This window comes from Pseudochaenichthys georgianus, chromosome 10, assembly GCF_902827115.2.
Source record: "Pseudochaenichthys georgianus chromosome 10, fPseGeo1.2, whole genome shotgun sequence".
Lineage (NCBI taxonomy): Eukaryota > Metazoa > Chordata > Actinopteri > Perciformes > Channichthyidae > Pseudochaenichthys > Pseudochaenichthys georgianus.
Genome location: NC_047512.1, coordinates 23,627,840 through 23,641,667, shown reverse-complemented (window position 1 = coordinate 23,641,667; position 13,828 = coordinate 23,627,840). Strand labels below are relative to the sequence as shown.

The 13,828-nt window shown below is 41.7% G+C and overlaps 1 long non-coding RNA gene across 1 annotated transcript; it reads right to left on the bottom strand.

Annotated features, from left to right (window-relative positions):
* Window positions 1-403: 403 nt before the first annotated feature.
* On the bottom strand, window positions 404-7,432 carry LOC139434695 (uncharacterized). The gene is made up of 3 exons (XR_011644014.1): window positions 7,391-7,432; window positions 6,035-7,221; window positions 404-5,837 (listed from the first exon to the last, which is right to left on the bottom strand). It is a non-coding gene; the product is annotated as an uncharacterized lncRNA (long non-coding RNA).
* Window positions 7,433-13,828: the final 6,396 nt, after the last annotated feature.

Genomic DNA, 13,828 nt, shown 5'->3' with positions numbered 1-13,828 from the left:
TATATGTAGTGTAATACTGCCCTGAGTGACAGACTTTTTTCCCACTCGTAAAAAAAAGGGGTATTCGCCGTGTGACTGCATGTGCCGAACCGTGACGTCTGAACCGTGACGGTACGGGACGAATACGGATACCGTTACACCCCTACTCAGCACACATTGTAATTATTTTTCACATGGAGCTTTAAGAATTGGTACAAATCATAAACAAATGAGAATACAAAAAAACATGTTAAATATACAAAACCTAAATACAAAGATCAAGACGTGTAACACCAGAAGTCCACACTGGAGTTCCAGCTTATTCAGGTTTCAAAACATAAGATTGGTCAAGAGTAAGAATTTAAAAAAGCACACAAATTATTAAAACATTGAATGTTTTTAAGCCCAGAGAATGAGTAAGGCAAGCAAGCTGTGAAGATTATTATTTACATTGTGTTCACATCTTATTAATTAACTCTGCCAGCAGTTGAGGTGGGGTTTGTCTCCCCCTAGGGGTTCAGACTAGTGTTACTCCGCAGACAGCAGTGCTGAGTGCAGAAGTAGTATCATGCTTTTAAATCTCTCATTAGAGCTCTTGGAAGAAACCACCATAAAGGCAGTGGCTGGCAACCAGAAGAGCCCGCCACAGAACACAAGTCCAGTATGTTGAGAAACACCTGGAGCCTGGTCTGACACTTTCTCCACATCTGGAACAACAGCACAGGGATCAGAAAAAAATTCCTCCGTCTCCTGATGTTGATTTTGGTTCAATTATTTCCATTTTGCTTCGCTTAATCCTGGTTATGAATGATATAGATATTACAACGAGGCAGAGTGTCACCACGCAGCTGGGGAAAAGTGCAGAGCTACTCTGTGACTTTCTAATGCTGAACACAAACAATACACACACCTCTACTGTGATGAAAGCAGATATGTTGCTCACATGACTACTGTATTGAACGGGGGTTACAGCTTTACCCTAAGAGGCCTGGCTATGAACAACCAAACATACTTTTTACCAACATCTTATGACCAAAAGAAGAAGTGTGTTAAATAACAGGGTGGAGTCTATATGCAGGATAACTAAGCAGACACTAAACAAACCACTCCATCAGCAGTACTGTATGAGATGAAAGTCACATTAAAGCAGTGAGGAAGCAAGTTGCTGAGAGCGAGACCTTAACTTAGCAGACTCACTCAGGAGGTAAACAGGCCGCTGCAGGGAAGCTGAACTCTTCCACAAGCTGAGATGCCCAATATGCAAGAAGTTAAAATAGAGAACCAAAACAGTTTTGATCAAAGTCCTCCAGTAAAGTAAGACAATTGCATAAGCTAGGACATGGGGGTTGAGCAGAGCTGTAGTTATAAGTGGCGACCTTTACGTGTGAAACAGCAATGAGGATGTTTCAACCAACTACTTTCCCCTCAGTTAAAAAGAAAAAAAAAAACTCAGGCACAGTAAACTTAAAGCCAACTGGTGATCACCGAAAACAACAACCCAGGATTTCTATCATGGTCAATTGCAGATGAGGACTCAGACTTGAAAGCACCCAGAGAGTTATTTTTAAGAACCACTCAGGAAACAGAAGACACAAAATGGCGCCAATTGAAGTGAGGAAGGAGGAAGAATGTAGTATTTACTGGAGTTGCTTCACCCAAAATCAATTATTTGTTGATTAAGTGTATTGGTATTTGGGTATTTGGTATTTGGTCACTAATGTATTCCCCCTATAATCAAATCTAATCACTTTTTGAATATAATTGACTTGGACTTGGTTGTGAAAACAGTGAGTGGTGGAAAGTCCCTAAGTACTGTAATTAAGTACAATTGTACAATTGTGAAGTACTTGTATTTTACTTGAATATTTAGATTTTTTGTCCGGCAGTGGCTCAGTCAGTAGGGGCTTGTTCTGGGAGCCGTAGGGTCGCCGGTTCAAGTCCCCCACCAGACTTAAAGTATGGAGTGTGGACTGCTACTTGGAGGTGTTACGACTGGAGCACACAAAAACTGATAGGACCCAAATGCACAACTCTCGACAAAAGATGATTCAGAAAAGGTTTTACTGTGATGATAAAACAAGGTAATCCATTCACAAGGTTCAAAACGATCTGGCACTTGGCACAGGGAACACACAGAATATATACAAAAGCAAGGGACTCCACAGGTGCAAACAATAAGGGCGGGGCAGGTAATCAGGTCAGTGGACAAACAGGCAAGGTAGGAATCGAACTACCTGAAATGAGAAGGGAAATGACAAAGTAAAACAGGAAATGGCAGACACGGACTTGACAATATAGACTAATAGATAGAATAGAATAATACTAACAGATCTGACGAGACACAACAGTACCCCCCCACCCTCTACGGCCGACTCCGGACGGCCCAGAGTTCTGTGGATTAAGTCTGAAAAAGTCCTTTATCAGTTTCTGATCCACAACAAAACTTGCTGGTGCTCACGACCGATGTTCTGGACCGTATCCTTTCCAGTCTACAAGGAACTGCCGGCCATGTCCTCTCTTCCTGACTGATAGCAGTTTCTTGACGTCGTAGATCAGACCGCCGTCTAACATCCGGGGGGGAGGAGGAGGCTTGGATGGAGGAACCAAACGACTCTCCCGAACCGGTTTTACTTTGGCAACATGAAAGGTCGGATGGACTCTCAAGGACCTGGGCAGGCGCAGGCGAACAGCCACCGGGTTAACAACTTTCGTTATGGGAAACGGACCCACAAACCTCGGAGCCAGCTTCCTGGAGGCCACACACAGGGGCAGATCTCTTGTAGATAGCCAAACCTTCTGCCCGGGTTTGTAGGCAGGTGCCGGATGACGATGTCGATCTGCTGTCTTTTTCATGCGAGCAGCACTCTTCAGGAGAACCTGGCGAGCTCCTGCCCAGACTCTGTGACACCGCCTCACCAGGGCATGTGCTGACGGTACAGTCACTTCCTTCTCTACTTCTGGAAACAGAGGAGGTTGGTAACCATAGGCGCAGTGAAAAGGGGAGAGACCCGTGGCAGATGTAGGTTGGGTGTTGTGGGCATACGCCACCCATATCAGCTGCTTGCTCCAAGTTGTGGGATTCTGGGACACCAGACACCGTAAACACGTCTCCAGTTCCTGGTTGATCCTCTCTGATTGACCATTAGCCTGTGTGTGGTAACCAGATGTGAGGCTGGGAGTGGCTCCTATCAGGCTGCAGAATTCCTTCCAAAACTGGGAAACGAACTGCGGCCCACGGTCTGACACCACATCTCGAGGAAATCCATGCAGCCTGAAAACATGAGATAAGAGCGCTTCTGCTGTGTCTTTAGCAGAGGGAGATTTGGGCATGGGGATAAAGTGAGTCATTTTGGTGAATCTGTCAACAGTGCAGATGGTGGTGTTACCTGCAGAGGGCGGCAGTCCAGTGATAAAATCCAGCGAGATGTCAGACCATGGGGCAGCTTGGAATGGACAAAGGTTGCAGTAGACCCATAGGAGACTGGGTAGAGGTCTTATTCCGAGCACAGGTAGTGCAGGCTGCCACATACTCAGTAACCTGAGTAACCTTCTCCATTTTAGGCCACCAAAACCTTTGCTTTATCATGTACATAGTTCGTCTGATACCTGGATGACATGTTAATACAGATGTGTGAGCCCAGTGAATCACGTCAGAGCGGACAGATGGGGGAACAAAGAGGCGGTTAGGGGGGCCACCACTGGGTACGGTTTTTCCCTCTAAAGCTTGATTTACCTTAGCCTCAATTGGCCATGTCACCCCTCCCATCACCTGAGTGGGCGGTAAAATGGACTCGGTCTCCTTGGAAAGAGCCTCTGGGTCAAAACGCCTGGATAACGCGTCTGGTTTGGCGTTCTGTGAGCCAGGACGGTGGGAATGAGTGAAGTTAAACCTATTGAAGAATAAGGTCCATCGTGCCTGTCTGGAGTTTAACCTCTTAGCCTTGCGTATGTACTCCAAATTGTTGTGGTCTGTCCACACAATAAATGGCTGTTTTGCCCCTTCTAGCCAGTGCCTCCACTCATCCAGTGCTACCTTCATGGCTAATAACTCTCTATTGCCTACATCATAGTTCTGTTCAGCCGCAGTCAACTTACGGGAAAGGTAGGCACATGGATGGAGCTTACTGTCTTTCTCTGCCCTCTGAGAGAGGACCGCCCCGATGCCCTCGTTGGAGGCATCCACCTCCACCGTGAACTGCCGTTCGGAATCCGGGATGGTAAGTATTGGAGCTGTAGTGAAAACTTTTTTTAACTTCTGGAAGGCCTGGTCTGCCTGTGGGGTCCACACAAACTGAACAGAAGGAGAGGTGAGTACATGCATAGGAGCGGCAATAGAACTAAAATTCCTAACACATGTTCTGTACAAGTTTGCAAAACCAAGGAATTGCTGGACTTTTTTCCTGGAAGAGGGTGTGGGCCATTCAGCCACAGCGCTCACTTTAGCAGGATCCATCATTATCTGGTCAGGACCCAGGATGAAACCCAGAAATGAAGTGGAACTGACGTGGAACTCACATTTTTCAGCCTTGACATAAAGTTGATTGTCCAACAACTTTCTTAATACCTGACGAACATGCGAAACGTGTGAACCTTCATCACGGGGCAAAACAAAAAAAAAAAATCAGGATATCATCAAGATAAACAAAAACAAAATGATTAAAAAATTCCCTCAACACATCATTTATGAGAGCCTGAAAAACGGCAGGTGCATTTGTTAGACCAAAAGGCATTACCAGATACTCATAATGTCCGCTTGGAGTGTTGAAACCAGTCTTCCACTCGTCCCCCTCCCGTATCCTCACCAAGTGGTAAGCGTTACGCAGGTCAAGTTTTGAAAAAACTCTAGCTCCTTTCAACAGTTCAAACGCTGAGGTCATAAGCGGGAGGGGGTACCTGTTCTTGATGGTTATGTCGTTTAGGGGGCTGTAGTCGATGCAAGGTCTCAGGGATCCATCCTTCTTCTAAACGAAGAAAAAACCAGCTCCGGCGGGAGATGACGAGGGACGGATAAGACCCGTTTTGAGAGAGCCGTCTATGTACTCCCTCATAGACTCTCTCTCTGGAGCTGAGAGAGAGTACAGTCTTCCCTTGGGCAAGGGGGACCCAGGCAGGAGATCGATGGTGCAGTCATAGGTGCGATGAGGAGGAAGGGATGTCGCTTTAGTTTTATTGAACACCTCCTTGAGATCTCGGTAGCAGCTGGGTACGTTCGAAAGGTCAGGGAAGTCTGAGTCTTGATTATTTTCATGTTCCCTGTCATTGTCTATAATGGGCTCTGACAATTTCAGCAGTCTTGCCCCTGAAACACGAATGAGAGCATTCGCTTCCCCACCCCAAAACCTTACCAGTCCGCCAATCAATGTGAGGGTTATGTTTGCACAACCAGGGATAGCCCAGAATTACTGCATGCTGTGCAGAATTAAACAGATGAAAAGTCATATACTCCGAGTGTTCATGTTCAATAGTTATTTTAAGAGGCTCACCAGCACCCTCCGTCTTACTGGTAAGCCCCGTCTTTTAACGGGCAGGCTCCCAGGAAATGTCCCTGCTTCCCACAGTAGAAACATAAAGGCTCCCGGAGACGCCGCTGCTTTTCCTCTGGAGACACCCTGGCCCTTCCGAGCTGCATGGGTTCCTCTTCTGTGTTCCCCGAAGCAGGTTTCACGGTAGAGGAGGAATTGTGGGTCCGAAATACGGGTCTTAGTGGAGATCGTGCATGAGGTGGCACTTTCCTGGCTTTCTCCCTCCATCGCTCTTGCATCCGAGTGTCTGTGCGTATAGCCAAGGCGATCATACTGTCCAAATCCGGCGGAAGATCAAGAGGAACAAGAAGATCCCGCACACAGTCACTGAGTCCGCTGAAAAACATATCGTATAGTGCGTCTTAATTCCAACCACTGTCCGTGGCCAAAGTACGAAAATCAATGGCGTAGTCAGACACACTCTGATTCTGCTGGGAGATCTGTGTCAGGGCTCTGGCAGCTTCTCTCCCCGGTGTGGTTCGGTCAAAGATCTTTTTTATAGTCTTAGTGAATAGTTGGAGAGATTTACTCACCGGAGACTCCCGTGCCCACTCCGCCGTAGCCCAGGCTTCCGCTCTTCCCGTGAGGTGGGACACAACGAACGCCACCTTGGCTAGATCACTGGGGAAAGCAGCAGGCTGGCAGGTAAAATGCAGGTCACACTGCGTTAGGAATGGACTGCAGTTACCGGACTCGCCCGAAAACTTCGCTGGAGGAGCAAGACGAATCATGGAAGCTGGCATGGAAAAAACAGCTGTAGGCTCTGGGGCTGGGGCAGCCACGTTGGAAGGAGCGGCAGGCACACTATCCAACCGTGTGAGTACATTATGGAGCTGTTCAGCCAGGTGATTAATTTGTGTTGTAACTAGGACACGAAACTCACTCTGGCTGCTAGTCAGGGTCATTGTAACTCCCTGGTTTATGTCCTTCATTTCTTCCTCCTGCTGCCGCAGACGTTGAGCCTGAGAGCAGAGCGCTGCCCTCAGGGTTTGAGAGTCGGCTGAGTCCATTTGTTGGCCAGATCGTAATGTTACGACTGGAGCACACAAAAACTGATAGGACCCAAATGCACGACTCTAGACAAAAGATGATTCAAAAAAGGTTTTACTGTGATGATAAAACAAGGTAATCCATTCACAAGGTTCAAAACGATCTGGCACTTGGCACAGGGAACACACAGAATATATACAAAAGCAAGGGACTCTACAGGTGCAAACAATAAGGGCGGGGCAGGTAATCAGGTCAGTGGACAAACAGGCAAGGTTTGAACTACCTGAAATGAGAAGGGAAATGACAAAGTAAAACAGGAAATGGCAGACACGGACTTGACAATATAGACTCACAGAGAAATAATACTAACAGATCTGAAGAGACACAACAAGAGGTCCCAGTTCACATCCTGGGCCCTGCCGTGGTGCCTTTGAGCATGGCTCCGGACAACTGGCTCCTGCTTTTATATCTGACTCTGTGCAAAAACTAATAATGCACCAAAATCTATTTCATTGCTAATCTTTGACTCATCCAAGACTGTGATTGTGACGAAGGTAACTTCGCCACGGCTTCGGGCTGGGTAATCTTGCACATGGGGATTTGCACAGTACAGTCAACATTGCCTATTTGCATATTTTATACTGTTTATTGATGTAGTGGGTATTAAATGATTCAACTGTATTAAATTGTAATATCGTCTGGAAGACGCTGGTCGGGCTCTCGGCTCCACCTGGAAAGAAACGGGCGTTATAGCAAGAGCGCCAAAAGTGTTGGTTTGTGTAGATTGACAGCGGTTGAGATTATATGCAAGGGATATGTTTAGTGTGTAAAGGTCACGATATATAAGGTGCATTAATGGTACAGGTTACTCCTATAACAGTCAACATCATAACACTCACCTCCGCCTGCTCTCCCGTCTCCGGTCCCAAGGTCCGTCATCGTAAAGGGTCCCCGGGGAAACAGCGGGTCCTTTTTATCGTTCCGGATGGGGTTAAAGGAGCAGGTTGGAGGCGGGGGTGATTTGTTATCAGGTACATTTGGCGTGTTAGTTTATAACGGGTTTTCTTTTCATACCGTAATTAAATATAATGTAAAAAAAGCCAATCCCCAGATATGTATTATATGGAAAATCACTAATTTTCTCTGTTTTTATCATGAAAAACAACAGTGAATTAATGTATTCAAAATGGCATTTAAAGGGTTAAAATCCTAAAAATGATTAAATATTTGGTATTTTTGATTAGGGCTGAAGTTGCTTTAAAGATTAAACCCACAAATCTTGTGAAACAAATATTTTTAATAGAATGTTTTTATCAACGTTTTGGCAGAGGACATTTTTGTCAGTTAGGGTAGTCCATATTTAAAAACAGTGAATTATAGACCCATCAGTTACTTTGCAGTAACACAACCAAAGTCCGGTATCTTCTGGATGCCACCAAGCGCAGGAAGAATGTCCCCCACATGACCTCGTCTGTAAGCTGGAGACTTGAGGATGGACACAAACAAGATACAAAACATAACAAGACATGTGGAGAGACGATGCTTTAGTTACTTTCAAATGGAACCCAAAGCAAGAGGAGTCTTAATGTGATTTCCAGTGATTGTATCAGAATTGTTTTCATTGAGATCCATTCACCAATGCTTTGTATTTCAACAGCGCTTGGCTGGGAAGAAAAGAGGAGCCAGTATAAACCAGCTGTTGCAGAGCAGTTGGCTTTTAACTCAGATAACATGACTTTACATGTGATCAGGAATGTATTTTCTGTATGATGTTTAAATTCATGATAAGCGCATGTGCAAGTGTTTTTGAAATAATGTAACAGACATATTTTCTTTACAGATGGAACTTTGATGTTTGTATATTTAGGGTGCAAGCTTTTTACGTAGTTATTAAGTGTATCTTGAATTTGCATAAAGAGTTGATACAATTCTTCTCCTGATCCAGGAGGGAAAGCCGCTCTTATTTCCCAGTCATTTGTAGTAGTGAGGGTCCCGGTACCCCCAGCCTCCTTGCCTGACTTGTCCCCTAGCCAGAGGATGATGATGATGAGGCAAGGGGTCTTGGAGCCTGGTGTTTTTCCACTTCCTTTCTGTCTCAATCTCCATTCACCCCCCCCTTCTGCAATCTGCGCTAACTCTTGTGCAATGGCACTGTGGTGGCTGCACCCTTCTTGTAACTTTGCTTAGATTGTGATTGGTTTAAGAAATACAATCAAGACAGAGCATGTCTTTACCCAGAAGAAGCAGGATGATGAAGTGTGGAAGCAGACCACAGAGGCTCCTGCTCATTCAAAACCATAATGACTGCCCCTGAAAAGGGGTGTGGTGCACAACTATGCACTACACCACAACACTTTTTTTAATTAAATGAACAACATAAGAACATAACTTAGATTGAAAGAAGGGAGCACGATTTCCTGTAAATGTGGATTGACACAGAAAGGAATACAGCCACAGTTTAACTGACTGAGAATCCAAGTTCAGCTTGAAGCTCACACTCAAACTGTAACTTCGAACAATCACACATTACATTACATTACATTACATTGCATTTAGCTGACGCTTTTATCCAAAGCGACTTACAATAAGTACACATTGTTGTCTTTTGTTTCATGATTTTCTCAGAAAAGTAAAAAAGTGGGTAAAGTAAAGTAAAAAATAAATGTATGTTAAAAATCTTAAATAATAATTTGTATGAATTATAATCGTATGATTGTATTATTTATTTATTGTGTTCTTGTTGTATTCAGTCCTGTGTGAATTGGCTTCTACTGCTTTTAAAAGTTCATCAATCACAAAGTTATGTTACTTGGTTAACATTTTTTATTTTTGTTCTTTGACGGCGTACTTACCTTTTGTGTATGAAAAGTGCTTCTGTATATAAAATAAAGTTTGAATGATTGATAGAAATATCAATATGTTTTACAGTTACAGAAATACTGCACTAGAAAGAAGGTTGTAAACTGGTTAAAACAGTTTACAAAAGTACATCAAACAGCCAAGTGAATTCAGAGTGTTACGTTTAATACACCTCTCACTTTCGTTTCCTCAAAAGTATGATGCATAGTTGTGGTGCAACAATGGTTCGAATTTACTTGACAAAACGTACTGCCTTTCCCTGGCCAAGGTGAAAAACCAGTTTGGTCTTAGATTTAGTAGTACACATATCAATTAAAAACCAGGTCCTCTGGTTCTTTCTTAGCTGTTCAACAATCATGGGCTGTAATATTAAAAAGCCGCCTAACTGTGGGTATTTGATATTTATAGTATATTTTAACAAACATTTCTGTTTCCTTCTAGCAATCCTTTCCACTTCCTTTAACGCATTAACAAGATATTATATACACACCCAGTTTATTATGATGTATCTGTTCAAACTGGTTCACTGAACGTGTTTATATTATTTGTTGATTAAGGCTATTGGTATTTGGGGTGAGATTCCGCAGGTGGCAGTTGGTCACTGATGTATTCCCCCTATACTCACATCTAATCAAATCCAACATTGACAAGCACCACAACAGGAAAGAGATGATTGGCTCACAGTTGTTGTGGCAACATCTGATTTATTTGTTTAAAGAAGCAAACCTCATTTAGTCAGCTGCTTGATTTGGAAGTGGGAAAAGAAAAGGGATTGAAAATAATTAGAGTGGTCGTGAAGATAGTCTATTTTGATTTGCATCTTTAGACTCAAATGATTTTACATTATTGGCTTTCATTCATAAATATAACATTACTAAAGAAAGGTTGTTAGGTAATGTTAGGAAAATATCACTCGTCACCGGCTTGAGCTTCAATATCAGGATACATGTATGTATTATCCTTGCAAGAATGGAAGTGGTCATCACACACAGAGCTGCGTGGGACAAATAGTTCCCAGAACAGAGTCCTTCAAATGCCTTACATACAAGAGAGGATGTGTCACAGTCACAAGATGCAGAATACTGGTTCAAAGCAAGTATTCAATGTTAGTTCAGATTAGCTAAGGCCCAAGTAAGGCAATAAACATGACAGTCATATGTCTATCTCCATAGAGGAATCATCATGTTAGTCGTTGTCACATAGCATCATATGTCTAAAACAGTGTGTCCTGACACTCTTCTAGGTAATCATACATCCTGCTAAGTACACAGCTACCTATGGCCTTTCTTATCATGTGCTACTCTGATATTAGAAGAGTACATTCAGTATTTTCCCAACAGGTAACACATTTTGAATATAATTGAATTGGACTTGGTTGTAAAAACAGTCAGTGGTGGAAAGTACCTAAGTACATTTACTCAAGTACTGTACTTAAGTACAATTGTGAAGTACTTGTACTTTACTTGAGGATTTCCATTTTTAGCTACTTCAGAGGTAAGTCTTGTACTGTTACTCCACTACATTTATGTAATACTTGTAGTTACTTGACAGATTTTGATTAATAATGTGAAATATAATCAACTCTTAAATCAGACCTGGAGTAAATCCAGCTCTCCTGCAGCATACAAAGTCAATACAACTAGCTGCACCTTACCAGCGTTGATAAGGGTTATTATAATAAAATCATATCATATATATTACTCTGAAATGGTCCAATCTGCATATTAAGTACTTTTACTGTTGGTACTTTAAGTATATTTCGATGCTAACACTTTTGTACTTTTACTTGAGTAACATTTTGAATGCAGGACTTTAATTTGTAACAGAGTATTCCTACACTCTGGTTCTTCTACTTTTAATTAAAAGCACAATCTGAGTGCTTCTTCCAGCTCTGAAAACAGTCCTTATATTTTCTGAAATATTGGGATTTTTATTTGTAATTTTCTTTTTAAGTTGTATCAGTTACTGGCAGAAGTTAACATACTAAGTGAGTACTTTGAAAAGGAAATACAGTTTACATAAATAAATAAATAAATGTATGTCGATTGTCTGCTTTGCCTTTGACCCTTGGGATTCAGGAAAGTCTCGTTTTACACAACTTTTGAAGAAAAACGAAAGTGAAACCTATAAGAAATATCAGGCTCCCACGCATCTGCATACGTAAGCAAACTGGGCATGGCGACCAAAGATTGGCCACAACGATTGGCTAAGGGAGGGTTTATAAGCAGCCACTTCAAACAGTTTCTTTGAGTTAGAAAACAAAAGGTAGTTTGTTTTTCAAAACCCCGTGCAGAAAGAAGAAGAGAAGGATAATTTTGACCAACAAACAAATGTTCCTGACAAAAAGCTTTTTACAAAATTCATGACGTTTTTTTCAAAGATGCAACCTGGATTCAGTATTGATGCAGCATTGGACGGGAGACCTTGGCCATCTTTCCTAAAACACCGTCTTAAGGACCACCATAATCAATATGCATATGCTGGAGTTTTAATGAAAAATGGTGAAAGAATTAAGACTGAACTTGTTTATGCAGTTCATCGTAACAATTCAGCCTCCTCCACCAAATTTACCAAACACAGTGAGGAAACTTTAATTGAAGAAATTGATCAATTATTAAAGGAATTTGGATTCGAAGTTCGAAAGATTTTTATATATACCTATTATAGTCCATGTTTAAAGAGAGGAAAGAAATATTGTGACTGTATGACTCAACTTGTACAGAAAGCCTATCAATGGTACAGGAAATGTGGCATTGTGACTGGAGTGTACTTCTCAGAGCCTTGGGGACTAAGTGGACCAGATATCCTTAAAGATTTCTCGTATTCTGACGTCTTAAGTATGAGCAGTGCTCTTTATCCAGATGTTGAACAGGAAATCCGCTTTACACTGGACACAAAAAAATTAAGAGAAAAAAATGATGCTATACGCCCTCATATCAAAATGTTTAAAGATGACAGAGACGTACAAATAGCCTTTAAGTCTGCTCACAGTGCTCTTTGCGGGTTGGCAAACAGTTCTGAAGGATTTCTGAAAAGTCAGCATTTGGATCGTGGATCGGAATGCATCGACTCAATCAAATTTCCCCCAGAGTTCCCTGATACAATCATTGCAACTTTGAGAGAAAATTGGATTGAATTGGTTAACTATTGTTCAATGTCTCGCATTATAAAAGAAATTACACCATATTTCAACAATGCAGTAGTCAAAGACTTTGTCAGAGATCTTAGGTTATTTTTGGGTGACAACGGCTTCTTACAGATTTACCAGGTCCCGCCGGGCGCTGAGGTGGAGGAGGGAGATTATGTTGAAGTGAACAATACTTCATTTTGGTCAGATGTATGTGACAGTTTAACTGACTGTGAGAATCCAAGTTCAGCTTGAAGCTCACACTCATGTAACTTCAAACAATCACAAATTGTTTCTTTGTTTCATGATTTTCTCAGTAAAGTAAAAAAAAAAAAAAAATCATTTGTATTCATTATAATCGTATTATTGTATTGTTTATTTATTGTATTCTTGTTTTATTCACTCCTGTGTGCATTGGCTTCTACTGCTTTTAAAAGTTCATCAATCACAAAGTTATATGTTACTTGTTAACATTTTTATTTTTGTTCTTGGCTTTTGAAACACTTTCAAAAGCCAACCTTACCTTTTGTGCATGAAAAGTGCTTCTGTATATAAAATAAAGTTTGAATGATTGATAGAAATATCAATATGTTTTACAATTACAGAAATACTGCACTAGAAAGAAGGTTGTAAACTGGTTAAAACAGTTTACAAAAGTACATCAAACAGCCAAGTGGAATTCAGAGTGTTACGTTTAATACACCTCTCACTTTCGTTTCCTCAAAAGTATGATGCATAGTTGTGGTGCACACAATGGTTCGAATTTACTTGACAAAACGTACTGCCTTTCCCTGGCCAAGGTTGAAAACCAGTTTGGTCTTAGATTTAGTAGTACACATATCAAATTAAAAACCAGGTCCCTGGTCTTTCTTAGGCTGTTCAACATCATGGGCTGTAATATTAAAAAGCCGCCTAACTGTGGGTATTTGATATTTATGTATATTTTAACAACATTTCTGTTTCCTTCTAGCAATCTTTCCACTTCCTTTAATAACGCATTAACAAGATTATTATATACACCAGCCCTTTATTATGATGTATCTGTTCAAACTTGCTTCACTGAACGTGTTTATATTATTTGTTGATTAAGGCTATTGGTATTGGGGTGAGATTCCGCAGGTGGCAGTTGGTCACTGATGTATTCCCCCTATACTCACATCTAATCAAATCCAACATTGACAAGCACCACAACAGGAAGAGATGATTGGCTCACAGTTGTTGTGGCAACATCTGATTTATTTGTTTAAAGAAGCAAACCTCATTTAGTCAGCTGCTTGATTTGGAAGTGGGAAAAGAAAGAGGGATTGAAAATAATTAGAGTGGTCGTGAAGATAGTCTATTTTGATTTGCA